The sequence below is a fragment of the Antechinus flavipes genome, chromosome 3 (genome assembly GCF_016432865.1).
Source record: "Antechinus flavipes isolate AdamAnt ecotype Samford, QLD, Australia chromosome 3, AdamAnt_v2, whole genome shotgun sequence".
NCBI classification, from domain to species: domain Eukaryota; kingdom Metazoa; phylum Chordata; class Mammalia; order Dasyuromorphia; family Dasyuridae; genus Antechinus; species Antechinus flavipes.
The window spans coordinates 599,744,331-599,758,543 of record NC_067400.1 but is presented as its reverse complement, the minus strand read 5'-3'; the positions used below and the strand labels follow the sequence as shown (position 1 = coordinate 599,758,543).

The window sequence follows — 14,213 nt, the reverse complement described above, 5'->3', positions numbered from 1 at the left end:
GTACTTAATAAATGCTCTTTGATGATTTGATGGATTTGTTGGGGGCACTCTCGGCCCCAGGTCGCCCTGCTCTCATGAATGGCAGGACCCAGGTCTCCGTCTCCTGGCCCATCACTTTTTCTCCTCATCCCTGAAGTCGAAGGGGGGCCGATACCCATGAGGAGAAGGGCTATGATAATATGTCAGCCACAAAGATTGAGAGCCAATGAAAAAAAGATGGCAATGATGGAGGACAGACGACGGGCTTGTTTAAAATGGCAGAGCTGAGAGGGAGAAGCCAAAATTAGCTACTTGATGGAGTGTCCCCTCTGGGACACGTTGAAGTCTTTTTTAGCAGGAGTTTGATATGGAAACCTGCTACTCTGAATCACTCCAGTGGCCAGCAGGAGAGAAGCTGGTCTTGTTAGGGTCTCACTTTAGTTTTTGCTTTTTTTTTTTTTTAAAAGGAAATCTCATTTTACCAATGGCTTTCAGCACATTATGAATGCTATCCACTAGGCTCATGCCCTGTTTGAAAATTGGCCCATACAGTACACACTGTTCAGAATTTTTAATTAACTACGGCAAGTTGCTTTGGCAATTTAAAGAAAAAGTGTACAAATGAATTTTCTGTTTTAATATTGCAGTGACATTAGTTGTATAGATGTACTTAGCAATTTCATCCCGTGTTGCAGTTTTATAAAATATCTCTCTTCATTTGACTGCCGGGTAAATCCTGACATTAAATCCATGAGTTCTTAGTATAACGAGCAAAAAACTGAGCCGGAGGCCGAGTGGCTCTGGCACTGGGAGGCCACGGCTTGGGCTGGTGGGATGTGGGGTAGGATTTGGGCTAGAGTGGGAGGAGGAGCATCAAACCACCTGCATAATTATACCTGATTCTCCTATGTGAAGGAGGACACTTGTTTAAAAGGCATTCATTTGTTAGGTGGTTCTGAGTGAGTGAATATAGAAATGCTGTAGTGCAGAGGAATGGAAGCTAGATTTGAATCAAAGACCTCAGTTTAAAGCCTAGATCTGTTGTATAGATTTATAATATATATGTAGCTATATAGACATATACATATGTAAACATACATATATGCATAGGCATATGTTTGTTGGTCTGCCTGTCTATCCCATTTATTCATCCATACTTCTTCTTCTTTCTCCTTCCTTCCTTCCTTCCTTCCTTCCTTCCTTCCTTCCTTCCTTCCTTCCTTCCTTCCTTCCTTCCTTCCTTCCTTCCTTCTTCCTTCCTTCCTTCCTTCTTTCCTTCCTTCTTCCTTCCTTCTTTCCTTCCTTCCTTCCTTCCTTCCTTCCTTCCTTCCTTCCTTCCTTCCTTCCTTCCTTCCTTCTTTCTTCCTTCCTTCCTTCCTTCCTTCCTTCCTTCCTTCCTTCCTTCCTTCCTTCCTTCCTTCCTTCTTCCTTCCTTCCTTCCTTCCTTCCTTCCTTCCTTCCTTCCTTCTTTCTCTTTCCTTCTTTCTTCCTTCCTTCCTTCCTTCCTTCCTTCTTCTTCCTTTCTTTTTCTTTCTTTGTTTGTTTCTTCTTTCTTTCCTTCCTTCCTTCCTTCCTTCCTTCCTTCCTTCCTTCCTTCCTTCCTTCCTTCCATCTCTCTCTCTCTCTCCCTTTCTCTCTCTCTCTGTCTCCCTTTCTCTCTCTTTCTCTCTCTCTCTCTCTCTCTCTCTCTCTCTCTCTCTCTCTCACCTCTAAGCACTGTTCAGAGATTCTTGGCCATCTCCATGCAATACCTGCATTCTTTAGAGATGGCTTACTCATAATAACTATATGGTAGTATGGAGAGATGGCCAGGAATCTTTGTACAATGCCTGGAGATTTGCAAAAGGTTACTTATTGCCTCATTTAATAAAAAAAATTACAACAAAGCAGGGATTCGAACCCAAGCCTGCAATCCAGCCCCAGCACAATGACACTCAGTGGGCTTAATAACAGTCCACAGAGGTCCCATTGTTCTACAGGATTCTCCAGGCAGATCCCATTATACATCCATGCCATACTCCCTTGTGTTGGAATTCGATTATTGAGGGAATTCATTAAGAGAGCACAAAGTAAAGAAGAAAGAACAGAGTGTAATCCATTATGCCCGTTCTGCTGCCTTCTGATGTGTGTGTTTCTCTAGTTTCCTTTGGTGTGATCTGTCTTGTCTTCTTGGGATGATGCATTCAAAGGCAAGCAGTCAGACCAAAGGGACAGGCAGGGAAAGGGGCCTTTGTTTCCATCTTCTCTAAAATAACTCACCTAATCCAGCCAGACTAATCCACTCCTCCATTTTATCTTTGGAACTGTGGTTAATTGAAATGGGTTAAATTGATTATTTGCATTTTGATTTCTAAGGACTGGCTGTTCTCTGGGTATGGGGGTCCTGGGGGGGGTGGGAGGTGGGAAGGATCACAAAATGAGATTGAACATAACTGTGGGTGGGCTGAGAAGTCTGGGTTACCAAGGGTTTTTGGAAACATTTAGCCTGATTGAACTTGACCCCAGGCCTGGCTATGAATTCCAGTGAGATCTACCTGCAAAAGGGAGGAAGATTGATTTTGGATTCCCCGGAGAAATGTCCAGAACCCATTGGAGGCACTTTGATGAGCAGACCATGTACACAAAACTGTGGGTCACCCCTGGCACAGGGTCCTTACAGGCCCTCATAAGCCCCTGCCAGCTCACCTCATTGGCTGGCTGTCGGTGTTAGCCATCCATGCTTAATTTAACTCTGCTCCAGGATTTTAAAGTGAATTATTCTTATTAGTAAACCCTGCAGTGCCAAAGAATAAAAACAATGCCCCAAATCATTGCATGCCCACTTTGGGCAGGCTACTGGATGGAGAACTATACGAGGTTAGAGAAAATAAAGTCCTCATCTTAAGGAAATTAGTAATAATTACAGTAGAAAGAATACTTGACATTTTGAAAACCTTCAATGTTTGTCAAGTTTCTTATATATTTTAATTTTATTTAATCTTCTAAATTTCCCTCTTCTTCCTTCCATGCATTTTCAGTGTTCTTGGACCTTGCCCAGGTGCCCTGATACTCTACAGGGCACTAACATTTGGTCTTCCACAAGACCTTCCATTTCTCAACTCTGGAAATTCTCTCTGTCCCTCATACCTAGAATTCTCTCCCTTTTTGTCTCTGCCTTCTAGATTCCTAGCACTGGTATTATTTAATAAATATTGACTGTTGTATTCTCACTATAACTTGGGAGGGAGTTGCTCCCCCAAATGATCCCCATTTTACAGATGAGGAAACCGAGGGAAGCAGAGGTTACATGACTTGCCCAGACTCATACATACAGTGAGTAACTATCTGAGGTTAGATTTCAATTCAGGTTTTCCTGACTTCAGGTGTGATGCTCTGTGCACTGTGGCATCACCAGCTGCCTGTCTAGCTAGTAAATATTGCAGCTCATTGTCAAATCCAAGTCTTTTATTTGAAGATCATCTATTCTGTTTTTCTCCCTCCTTCCTCCCTCTTTCTTTTCGTTTCTTGCCTTCTCCCCCCCCATCTCCCTATCCATTTATCTATTCATCCATTTATCCATGCATTTTCCTTCCTCCCTCCCTCCCTCCCTTCCTTCTTTCCTTCCTTCCTTCCCTCCTTCTCACACTCCCACTTCTCTTTCTTTCTTTTCTTCTTTCTTTTCTTTCTTTCTTTTTCTTTTTTCTTTCTTTCTTTCTTTCTTTCTTTCTTTCTTTTCTTTCTTTCTTTCTTTCTTTCTTTTCTCTCTGTTTTCTTTCTCTTTTTCTTTCTTTCTTTTTCTTTCTTTTTCTTTCTTTTCTCTTTCTCTTCTTTCTTTTTCTTTTTTCTTCCTTCCTTCCTTCCTTCTTTCCTTCCTTCCTTCCCTCCTTCTCACACTCCCACTTCTCTTTCTTTCTTTCTTTGTTTCTTTCTTTTCTCTCTTCTTTCTTCTTTCTTTTTCTTTCTTTTCTTTCTTTCTTTTTCTTTTTTCTTTCTGTCTTTTCTCTCTTCTTTCTTTTTCTTTCTTTTTGTGTTTCTTTTTCTCTCTTCTTTCTTCTTTCTTTCTTTTCTCTTTTTCTTTCTTTATTTTTCTTTCTTTTCTCTTTCTGTCTTTTCTCTTCTTTCTTCTTTCTTTTTCTTTCTTTCTGTCTTTTCTCTCTCTCTTCTTTCTTCTTTCTTTTTCTTTTTACTTCTTTACTTCTTTTTACTTTTTTCTTTCTCTTTCTTTCTTTCTTTCTTTCTTTCTTTCTTTCTTTCTTTCTTTCTTTCTTTCTTTCTTTCTTCCTTCTTCCTTCCTTCTTTCCTTCTTCCTTCCTTCCTTCCTTCCTTCCTTCCTTCCTTCCTTCCTTCCTTCCTTCCTTCCTTCCTTCCTTCCTTCCTTCCTTATCTTTCCCATTAGAATGTAAGTATGTGCTTATATACGTTTATATGTACTCTCTCAGTAGAATGTCAGATCCTCAAAGGCATGGATTGTTTTTGCTTTTTCTTTGTCCCTCTAGTTGTTGACTTAATAGATGTTCCTTGATTATTGATTGGCCATTCATTCACTCTTAACACTGACTGTTCATGTACTTGAAGAGGGTAATTGCCATTCCTCAATCTTCTCTTGTTCAGAGTCAAGCAGTCTCCATTTCTTTAGCCTATTCTGACTATACCAGCTTTCCCATCGCCTTGGTCCTGTTGATTTTCCTTCTTGGATTCTGTCTAGCCTCTTCTGAAATGCCATGGATTAATTGGAGCAATAGAGTATCAAACCTGGAGCCTGGAAAACCTGAGTTTAAATCTAGCCTCACATACTTAGGAGCTAGGCAAATCATTTAAACCTGTTTGCCTCAGTTTCCTTATCTGTAAAATGAGCTGGAGAAGGAAATGACCAATCCCTCCAGCATCTTTGCCGAGAAAACCCCAAATCAGGGCATGAAGAATTCAGACATTTAGACGTGATTGAAAATGACTGAATAAAAGAAGTTAGGGAGGGTGAGATTAATGTCTAGAATATGGAATGATGACTGCCCATCTTTTGCACTGGAACCCACCCTCCCCCTTTGAAAATAAATCATGATTTTTTCCCCTCCTTTATAAGATTCCTCCAATCCTCAGCTTATGGTCATCTGTGTAAACAAATTTGCAAAGGCGGGGAAGAGTGGGCCAGATGTGTTGACAAATGGGAGAATGAGCTGAATGAATCCAGGAAGTCTTCCTGATGGAAGTGGCAGAGAGGCAGATTCCAGTTCCACATAAGGACAAATCTCCCTGACAGCAATAAGAACTTAGTACAATGCTTAAAATGGCTCTAAGACCTCAGGGATGTTCTGCATCGTGCAGCTACCTGCATTCACAATCAGATCCCCATCTACGTGGGGGGATCATTCAGGTCTAGTCTTGCTTGTCTGCAAGTCAGGAGTTAGATAAGATGATGAAAAGAAGAATTCACAATGTTAACATTATGTCAAATGATTTGACCATAGTCTTACTGATTCCGAGTCTAACACTCTCGCCCGCTGCTCCGACCATTTGAGTGTCCCCCAAAGTCAGATATTGCCAAGAAAATCCCAAATTAGCTTACATGACGGAAATGATCCAACAGCAACAAAAGTGGGACAGACTGAAAATGGATGAGACGACCTTCCTCTCTACCCTCTTGCTGGAGATCTCTAAGCAGAAGCTGGGAGATCCACCACTTGTTGGGGATATTGAATCAGAATGAGAGGCAATGTGGTATGGTGAATACAGTACTGATCCTGAAGTTAGGGAAGACAGGGTTTGAATCATCCCCTCAGTTCCTTCCTAGTTTAAAAAATGAATGGGTTGAGAGGTCGCTAGATGGTACAGCACAATTCTCCTGGAGTCAGGAGGATCTAAGTTCAAATCCAGCCTCAGATATTTACTACGTGTGTGACCCTGGTCAAGTCATTTAACCCTTATTGTCTCAAAAAAAATAAAATAAGTTATATCATTATTTCATTTTGTCATTTCACAGTAAAAATGGTAGAAAGTCTTGTCAAAAATGGTAGCTTTAAAAAAATTATATCAAAATAGTTTACACAATGGATTTATATCTCATTAAAAAAAAAGGTGAAAAAACAAACAGGTTGTATGAGATGGCCTCTGAAGTGGCTCTTTCAGCTCCAAGACTCTGTTCCTATGCTTCTTGCATAGGCCCATCTTCATTTCAATTGCCACCTCATTCAAAGCCCATTTGGTAACATTCTCCCCTTCTCCGAATGACTGTGGTCTTTTGCTTCTTCCTTCTCCACTCAGGAGAATGTAAGCTCCCCGAGGGCAGGGTTTGTTTTATTTCTGTATCTCCAGCACCTGATGCAGTCCGTGGTACAAGGAAAAGACTTAAATGGTAATTGAAGCTCCATCCTGAAAAAGAGATGAGACAATTCATTTTGGAGAGGAAAAGGGGAGGAGTTATGGCAGACATAAGATGAACCACTCATTACTACCTTGTTTAGCATATATTTCTTTGTGTCTTAGAATATTTGGGATTATTCATGATGGGAGAATTCATAATAAAAATAAAATTTAGAGAAAACTCACCTCCCTTCTTTCATTAAAAAAGTAAAGGGAGAAACATTGCATTTCCCATCATACTCAGTTGATGTATTAGTTTTCACTCTCTTCTCAGTCCTCCCCTTTTTTTCTTTTAAACAGTCCCTGAGTAGGAAAGAAAAGAAAGATATTTACAAATGAAATGAAGGAGAGAGAGAGGCAAAAGATGGGAAATATGCTTCTTGTATTAGATTGACCTCCCCCAGATGGCTCTGGAGGGGAAAGTGAGGCAAGTGACCCTGCCCAGCCCTCCCTCACTTAAATCTTATTCACTTGCATGTCATGACATCACCTCCCTGACATCATGTCTTTTTTTGAGAACAAAGGACATTACAACAGCACTCAGGACAGTGCCTGACTCATAATTGGGGCTTACTAAATAATAAACTCTGCATCTATTTATCTGCATTTCTCACCTGTGCTACATCCCCCTCCATTTCCAATCATGACTCAGTAACCTTTTCATCCTGCAAAATCACCTCAGATCTAGAACTAACATAACATCAGTACCCTCTTCCCCTGGGGCCTCTCTGTTCAAAGGGTGAAATGCCCTCCACCATCTCAATTTAAGGTCACTTCCCCCCCATCCCCAGCCATCTTTTCATTTCCCACCCCGCTGTGCTCCTGAGGACTTCTCCATCACATCCACTGTGGATACCTTCCCCTTCCCCTGCCTTCCCCCACTAGATTGTAAGCTCCTTGAAGGAAGAATCTGTTGCCTTTTTGTCTTTGTAGTTTGTTGCCTGGCACGTAGCAGGTTCTTAATAAATGCTTGTTGGATTAAATGGAATTGAATTGAATGTTGTCCAATCTAAAATTATGTTTCTCCAGACCCCATTAAGGACATTAAGGAGATCATGGCTGTAATGGTAATGTTTGTAATATATTTAAATAGCACTTTTATGCTTTTGTTTGTTGAATTCAAGTTCGGGTTAGACTAAATGACCCCTGAGATCTGGGGTTTTGTGACCTAGAGGAAATCTGTTTTGGGTTGTGATTTAATAACTCTTGGCTTCCTTTATGTTCTTGTTAAAATCCCACCTTCTACAAAGAGCTTTTTCTAACCCCCTTTCCCCTTAGTGCCATGCCTTCTCTCTGTGGATGATCCCCAATTTATCATGACTGCATTTTATTTGTATGTACTTGTTTTTCCCCTCTATCAGACTGGGAGCTCCTTGAGAGCACAGAGAACAATCTTTTTGCTTTTCTTTCTATCCATAGTGCTTATTATCACATGCCCATTAATCAGTAATATAATATTTTATATTTGATTAATATTTATAATATTTAATTTATTTGCTTTATTTTGATCTGATTAATGATACTCATAGTTAGTCAATAAGTATTTATTAAGCACCCACTATGAACCAAGCATGATTATAATATAAAATATAATATTATTGATAAATGGGTACTTGATAATACTTCTATATGAAGAGGAAAAATTATGGGTCCTTCCTTACACGAGGAAGAGTGGATGCAAGGTATATATGGCAAGCACTTTATCTAAGGAATAGAGGATTCCAGTTCTTGTGTTCTATCATCGTCTACTATGTTAGTGACTTAGGTCAATAATGCTTATTCCAAAGGAGTATCTATGTTATTTTTTTCTTTGTGTTTCTGAGGAAGACATAGAATTTGACCTCCCATCTCTTTAGCCACCATCATACCTAGAGAGACTGATCAAAGGGTGAGGTGATTCCAAAAGACTCTTTCCATTCCAGGAGTCTGAGGATTACTCTTTCCAGTATAGCTGGAGACATCTAGGAAGCCTAGTAAAATACTAGCTTGGACAGGAAGATTGGAATTCAGATCCTGGCCCTAGCTGTGTGATTCTGGACTAGTCACTTCTCTTAGTCTCAGTCCCTTCATCTGCGAAGTAGGCAATGGTGGTAGATTTTGAAATAATATAGGGCCGGAACCCAATATGTGCTTAATGTTTATTGATAGATTAATTGACTTCTAAGGTCCCTTCCAGCTCTAAAGCTATGATAATCCCCACCCATGGGATGCTCTTTTGCATTTTTCTGCGGGGGACTTATCCCTGAAGAGCGAGGGGGGAGGGTATGTCTGTCTTCCTTGGGTTTGCATGGAGAGGAGCCAAGAAGTTTGATTGTTTTCCCTCTGGTCCAGAAGCATCCAGAATCCCTTTAGGACATCAGTCTAATTGCAGTGAGAAGCTCAGAGCCAGAGAGGAGGCCTTATAGCTACTATGGGATTCTTGGCAGTCTCCTCTTGTGATGGGGACATTCCTCTACGTGATGTTTAAATTAGACTGCAGACTTCCTTTGGCACTGAGGGCATGGGGCCATTTGTGAGATGAGTGGAGGAGAAGAAGCCCTCGGTTCTTTCTTGCCAGACTCCCTTTCCTCAAAACCAGAGGATGGAGAGGAGGGCTAAGGGGCAGACTTCTCTGCACTGTCTGCCGTTCCTCCAGTCCAAGAGGACTGATCAGAAAAGACATGATTCAAGCTGGATTCAAAAGAAAGGCTGATTTTTCCTGATTCTGGGGTTGGATTCTAACAGAACCTTGTTATCCAGGATTCTGGTGGTGAAGATAGCCCTAAAGGGGTGGTAGGGCTCTGTGGACAGTGCGACAAGGCCACAAGATGAGCTTTTGGGGGGATTTCTTTGTGGAAAAAATAGCTAAGCCATGGGTTGGTATTCAGAGTTATGGTGTGTCTCGTGGCAATGAGCCCTGTGCTCAGACAAGAGACCCAGCATAATCTGTGTGTGCCATTGTGCCAGTAAAAGGGCCCCTGTTCTTGAATCTAACCTCTAAAGCTTTTTAGCTTGGGTGACCTTGGATAAGATAGTTAACTTCCAGTTCTCTGATCTGCAAAATGGTGGTGCTGAACTCAATCTCTGAGGTTCCTTCTGGCTCCCTAACATTTTTTGGGTCATGGACTCTTTCACCTTCTGGTGAAACTTATGGATCCCTTTTCAGAATCTTTTTTAAATCAAATAACATAAAATAAAACACATAGAATTACAAAGGAAACCAGTTATATAGAAGTAGTGGTAAAAATATTTTTAAAAGTTGAGTCACAGGCTGATTTCCGAAAAGGCTGGAAAGACTTCCATGAAGTGATGCTGAGTGAAATGAGAAGAACCAGAAAAACATTGTACATACTAATAGCAAGATTGTGTGATGATCAACTGTGATAGACTTGGCTCTTCTCAGCAATTTAGTGATCCAAGGCAATTTCCAATAAACTTGGGATGGAAAATGTCATTTGTGTCCGGAGAGAGAATTATGGAGGCCATGCAGATGGAAGCATACTGTTTTCACCTTTTTTTCCTTCTTTTTTCCCTTTTTCATGGTTTCCCCTTTTTGTTCTGAGTTTTCTCTTCCAACATGACTCATATGGAAATACACAAAAATGAATGTACATATATAACTGAAAAAAATATTTTGCTTCATTCTGAAAAAAAGGTGTCAATTAGTAAACCTTTATTAAACAGCTGCTATATGCTAAGTGCTAGAGATACAAAGGAAGACAAAAGGCAATTCTTTAGGAGCTCAGAATCTCATGGGGAAGACAATGAGCAAGCAATAGACAGTATAAATAGAAAATAATCAATAGAAGATTTGGGAAAGACTATCTGTAGGAGATGATATTTTAACTGAGACCTGAGCTAAGTTGGGGATTCTAGGTTAATATTATACCCCATTATACCTATTATAGTCTTATGATCCATTCCCCTCCCTTCCAAGGATCTGTGTGTATGTATGTGTATGATCCCCTTGTTCATTCTCTGTTCTGCACTTGTCTGTCCTAGGATAGTCTATTTATTTAGAAGAATGGAAGTGTCTTGAGGGCAAGAACTATGACATTAATAAATAAATCTTTGTATTTTTAGTATCCAGCATAGGACCTTGCACATAGTGTTAGATAAATATTTATTGAATTGGATTGAACAGATTGGCATGTATCCATGTAATTTACCCCAGATTCTGAGTCAAGGATGGCCTTTGGATTGTAGAAAGGTAGGTAGCATGTGAGCTTCCTTGTATTTGCTTTTGTCAATCAGTATTTTGGACCCACTAAATTCAGGAGCCTAATTCTATAGAGGAAGAGAGAGAAAGAACAAAGGAAACATGTGATCATGTTGGTACCATATTCTAATGCTCCATCTTTTATCTCCCACATGACATTCCAGCTCCTACTGTAGGGTCCTGAGCTCTTGACTCATAAGTGTTCATCACGCTGACCCAGTATGTTGTTCCCTGGCTATTTTCATGCAAATATATTTTTGTTGTTATTCAGTCATTTGGGATTCTCTTGGCAGCGTCCCTGGAGGGGTTTGCCATTTCTTTCACCAGCTCATTTTTCAGATAAGGAAACGGAGGTAAACAGGGTTATGTGACTTGTCCAGGATCACACAGCTAGTAAATATCAGAAGCTGGATTTGAATTCTGGTGTTCCTGACTCCAGACCTGGTGCTCTATTCAGCTGCCCTAAATATGTTTTACTCTTTAGCTTTGTTAACAATAATGAAATCAGTATTACCATTCCTGGATGGGACATTTGCTCTATGACTCCATCTCTGTAATTCCTCTAACCAAAACAACCCTCCCTGTCGATTATGCTCCTATGTAGATTGTTTCCTACATCTTATTTTTATCCAGCTACATTAGGGCAGAGAATAGCTTCATTTTTGTATTTATTTTCCCTGTACCTAATACTTGGTAGGCATTTTTTGGAGGCAAGGAGGGTTAAGTAACTTGTCTAAAATCATACAGCTATTGAGTGTCTGAGGCTGGATTGGAATTTAGTCTTCTTGACTTCAGAGCAGGTGTTCTACCCACTGTACCACCTAACTGGCTCCTCTAATAAGTATTTAAATGGTTTTTCATCCATCCATCCACCCATCCATCCATCCAACCATCTGACATGCTTTACGTTGTTCTTTTGTATAATTTGACTTTTTTCTGGGATAACCTCTGGCATATCTTGGACATCTGTGTGATCCTCTCACACTATATCTCCTGTGCTCTCCTCCTTTTGCCTTTGCATTCTCAGTACTTAGCACGGTGTCTGACACATAGTAGGCATTTTATAAGTCCCTTACAAAGGTCTTTCTATTGTCCAGAGAACATAGCTAGAAATATTTGGTAGACTACTACTTCTCAGTGTATTTTTGTTTGTATTTCTGCATAATATTATTCTTTGCCATGAGGGTTATGTGGGATGCCAATGTGGGATCCTCCGGGAAAATCAAGGGGTGCAAATGTTCATGCAATTGCAAGTGTAAGTTGTATTCATTTTGTGGCACATCTAGCAACCCTTGAGGCCTGCTACTGATCTTGAAATTACTTTGAGGGCAAGTGGAATAAATGTTAAAATGAAAGAGCAAAGTTTTTTTTCTTATTTCTAGGTAAATTTACTTCTTTTTAATCTAGGTGAGTTGAATGTAGTGAACTTGGAAGTTGGCAGTTCTTTTCGTAGCTGGCTTTTAAACACAGGCTGGGTAATCTATTATCTGATGAGTTACAGAGGAATTAAAAATCAGTAAAATCCCTTCCCCCTCAGAAATTCTGGGATTCTCTCATACAATCTGTGGCTTAATGGATGAATTATCCATATTCTTCATTCCCTTCCTTTCTTCTGCACTGTTTAACTTTCCCTGTATTATGACAGTAGAAAAGTCACCAGTTTCTGAATTCTCTGCGGGATGTCATCAGAGAAATGTGTGAGTAGAACAAGAGATGGTCTGATGGGAAGGAGGGATAATCAGGGGGCAGTATCTATCTTCCACTGGTAGCCAGGAGATGTCAGCTGAACCGGAGGAGGGGTCCCAGGACAGCGGCTGGATTGGCTGTGATGCATTTCTGGGAGGACAAGGATGACAGTCATATTGGATGGGCAGGAGCGGGTGGAATGTGATCTGCCTCATGGGAAGGAATAGCTACATTCATGAGCTCATAGACCACTGGAATAATGGAGCCCAGAGAGCGCATTCTCCACTACTCAGATGTGTGGTCCAAAGTGTTCACTTGCAGCCTGCTCTTGAACTCCAGACTGTCTCTGACCTTGGACTGTCCTTAAGCTGCCCTCATACCCAGAATCAGTTTAGCTTGTAACCGACTGTGAGAAACCTTCTTCTATACATTAGGGAAGAAAAAACTCCCCAAGGGTATGAAAGTCACTGCACTTTATAGCCTTTTAAGGGCCTTTTTTAAACAATGTTCATTTAAATTTTTTTCCCTCTCTTTATGAGCTTTTTGGTACACACATCACATAAGCCAACATAAAATGGCTGAGCATTATGCCCACATAAAACCCCAACGATGGATGTGAAAGTCCGTAAAATTATTGGTTGCCTTCCACGGGAGAAGTTGGCAGTCCTTCAGTCTTGACAACATTTGGGATTCATGGCCTAAAACTTTCCAAGGTGAAGGATTTTCTAACTCCATGGGTATGAGAGGAGGGGGTTGGAATAGTGGGATGTGAATCCCCATCATGAGGATCTTGGGATTTAGGACTGGGAAATCACCTCAGCTTTCCTGAGGTCAAAAAAATAGCAGAAACAGTAAAGAGTAGCAGAAAAAACTGGCATATTGATAGGAACACAGCAGTTAGACTTAGGGAGCTCAGAAGCTCTGGGTGCCTTGATTTTTACAAGTGGGGAAACTGAGGCTAAGGGAAATTAAGAAACTTGCTGAGGTCAGTGTCAGAGATGAGATTGAACCCAGCTCTTTTGGCTGTAGAACTTGCCCTGCCTAGGGCAAGGGAAAAAAAGTTAAAAAGTGGAGTTGAATAGTCAGATTAGATTGGCGGCCATACTCCTAGGATTGTTATCAAAGTGACTATTGCCTGCTGCAATCTACAACCCACAGTGGAGGCAATGTTTTACTTTTTGACTTTTAACAATAAGAGTTAACATTTATAGAGTGCTTGATATGTACCAATCATTGTGTCAAGCGTTTTATAAATATATTTTAGTAATCCTCATAATAACCTGGGAGATAGGGGGTATTATTATCATCCTCGTTTTATAGATGAGGAAACTGAGGCAGATGTAGTAAAATAACTTGGCCAGGATCACGTGGCTAGTGAGTATCTGGGGCTGGATTTGAATTCATTTCTTCCTGTTTCCAGACCCGTGTTCTATCCCCTGTGTCATCTACCTATCTTTATATCCTCAGTTCTCAGCCTGGTGCCTTTATCGTGATAGGTATTAGTCTGAACCATTCCAAATTCAGTGATTCTGAGACAGTATTTTGGATTTATTGTTAATGATAATAAGGGTAACAGAAGTCAAGCATGCTCAAACCAGATTAAAACTGGGAAATATTTAACAAATAAAAATACAGTGGCGCGTAGGTCGTGTTTATATACAGTTTTCTAAATCAATGTGCAGCCCATGTACGTTTGTATCTGAATTTGACATGAGAGGCTTAGAACTCTTTCGGGTTCACAAGGAGCTCTTACCCCAGCAACTTTCTGAGATCAGTAGCACAAATTTGATTAATTTTGTTGTTCTGGGGTCGGATCTATGATTCCTTTGGTAAAGGGAACTCCTAGTAAGAAGACACCCTCTCTCAGTGCTGACTGGCACCTGCTCTAGGGGTTACCTAGAGCTAGACCTCTGTTTATAAACCTTATAGATTTATTTGTGTGTGAGGTCACAGAGCTTGTCTATTTCAGAGGCAGGATTCGAACTCAGCTCTTCTTGAAACAGAAGCTGGATCT

General features: G+C 40.5%; 1 protein-coding gene and 1 long non-coding RNA gene across 8 annotated transcripts in view; one reads left to right on the top strand and one right to left on the bottom strand.

The window, feature by feature from the left end:
* CAMTA1 (calmodulin binding transcription activator 1) overlaps nt 1-14,213 on the top strand; it is a 1,246,754-nt gene that overhangs the window by 202,653 nt on the left and 1,029,888 nt on the right. The gene's annotated exons all lie outside the window — the stretch shown is intronic.
* Nucleotides 5,992-6,938, bottom strand: LOC127555925 (uncharacterized). Its single transcript, XR_007952309.1, has 2 exons — nt 6,502-6,938; nt 5,992-6,324 (listed from the first exon to the last, which is right to left on the bottom strand). It is a non-coding gene; the product is annotated as an uncharacterized LOC127555925 (long non-coding RNA).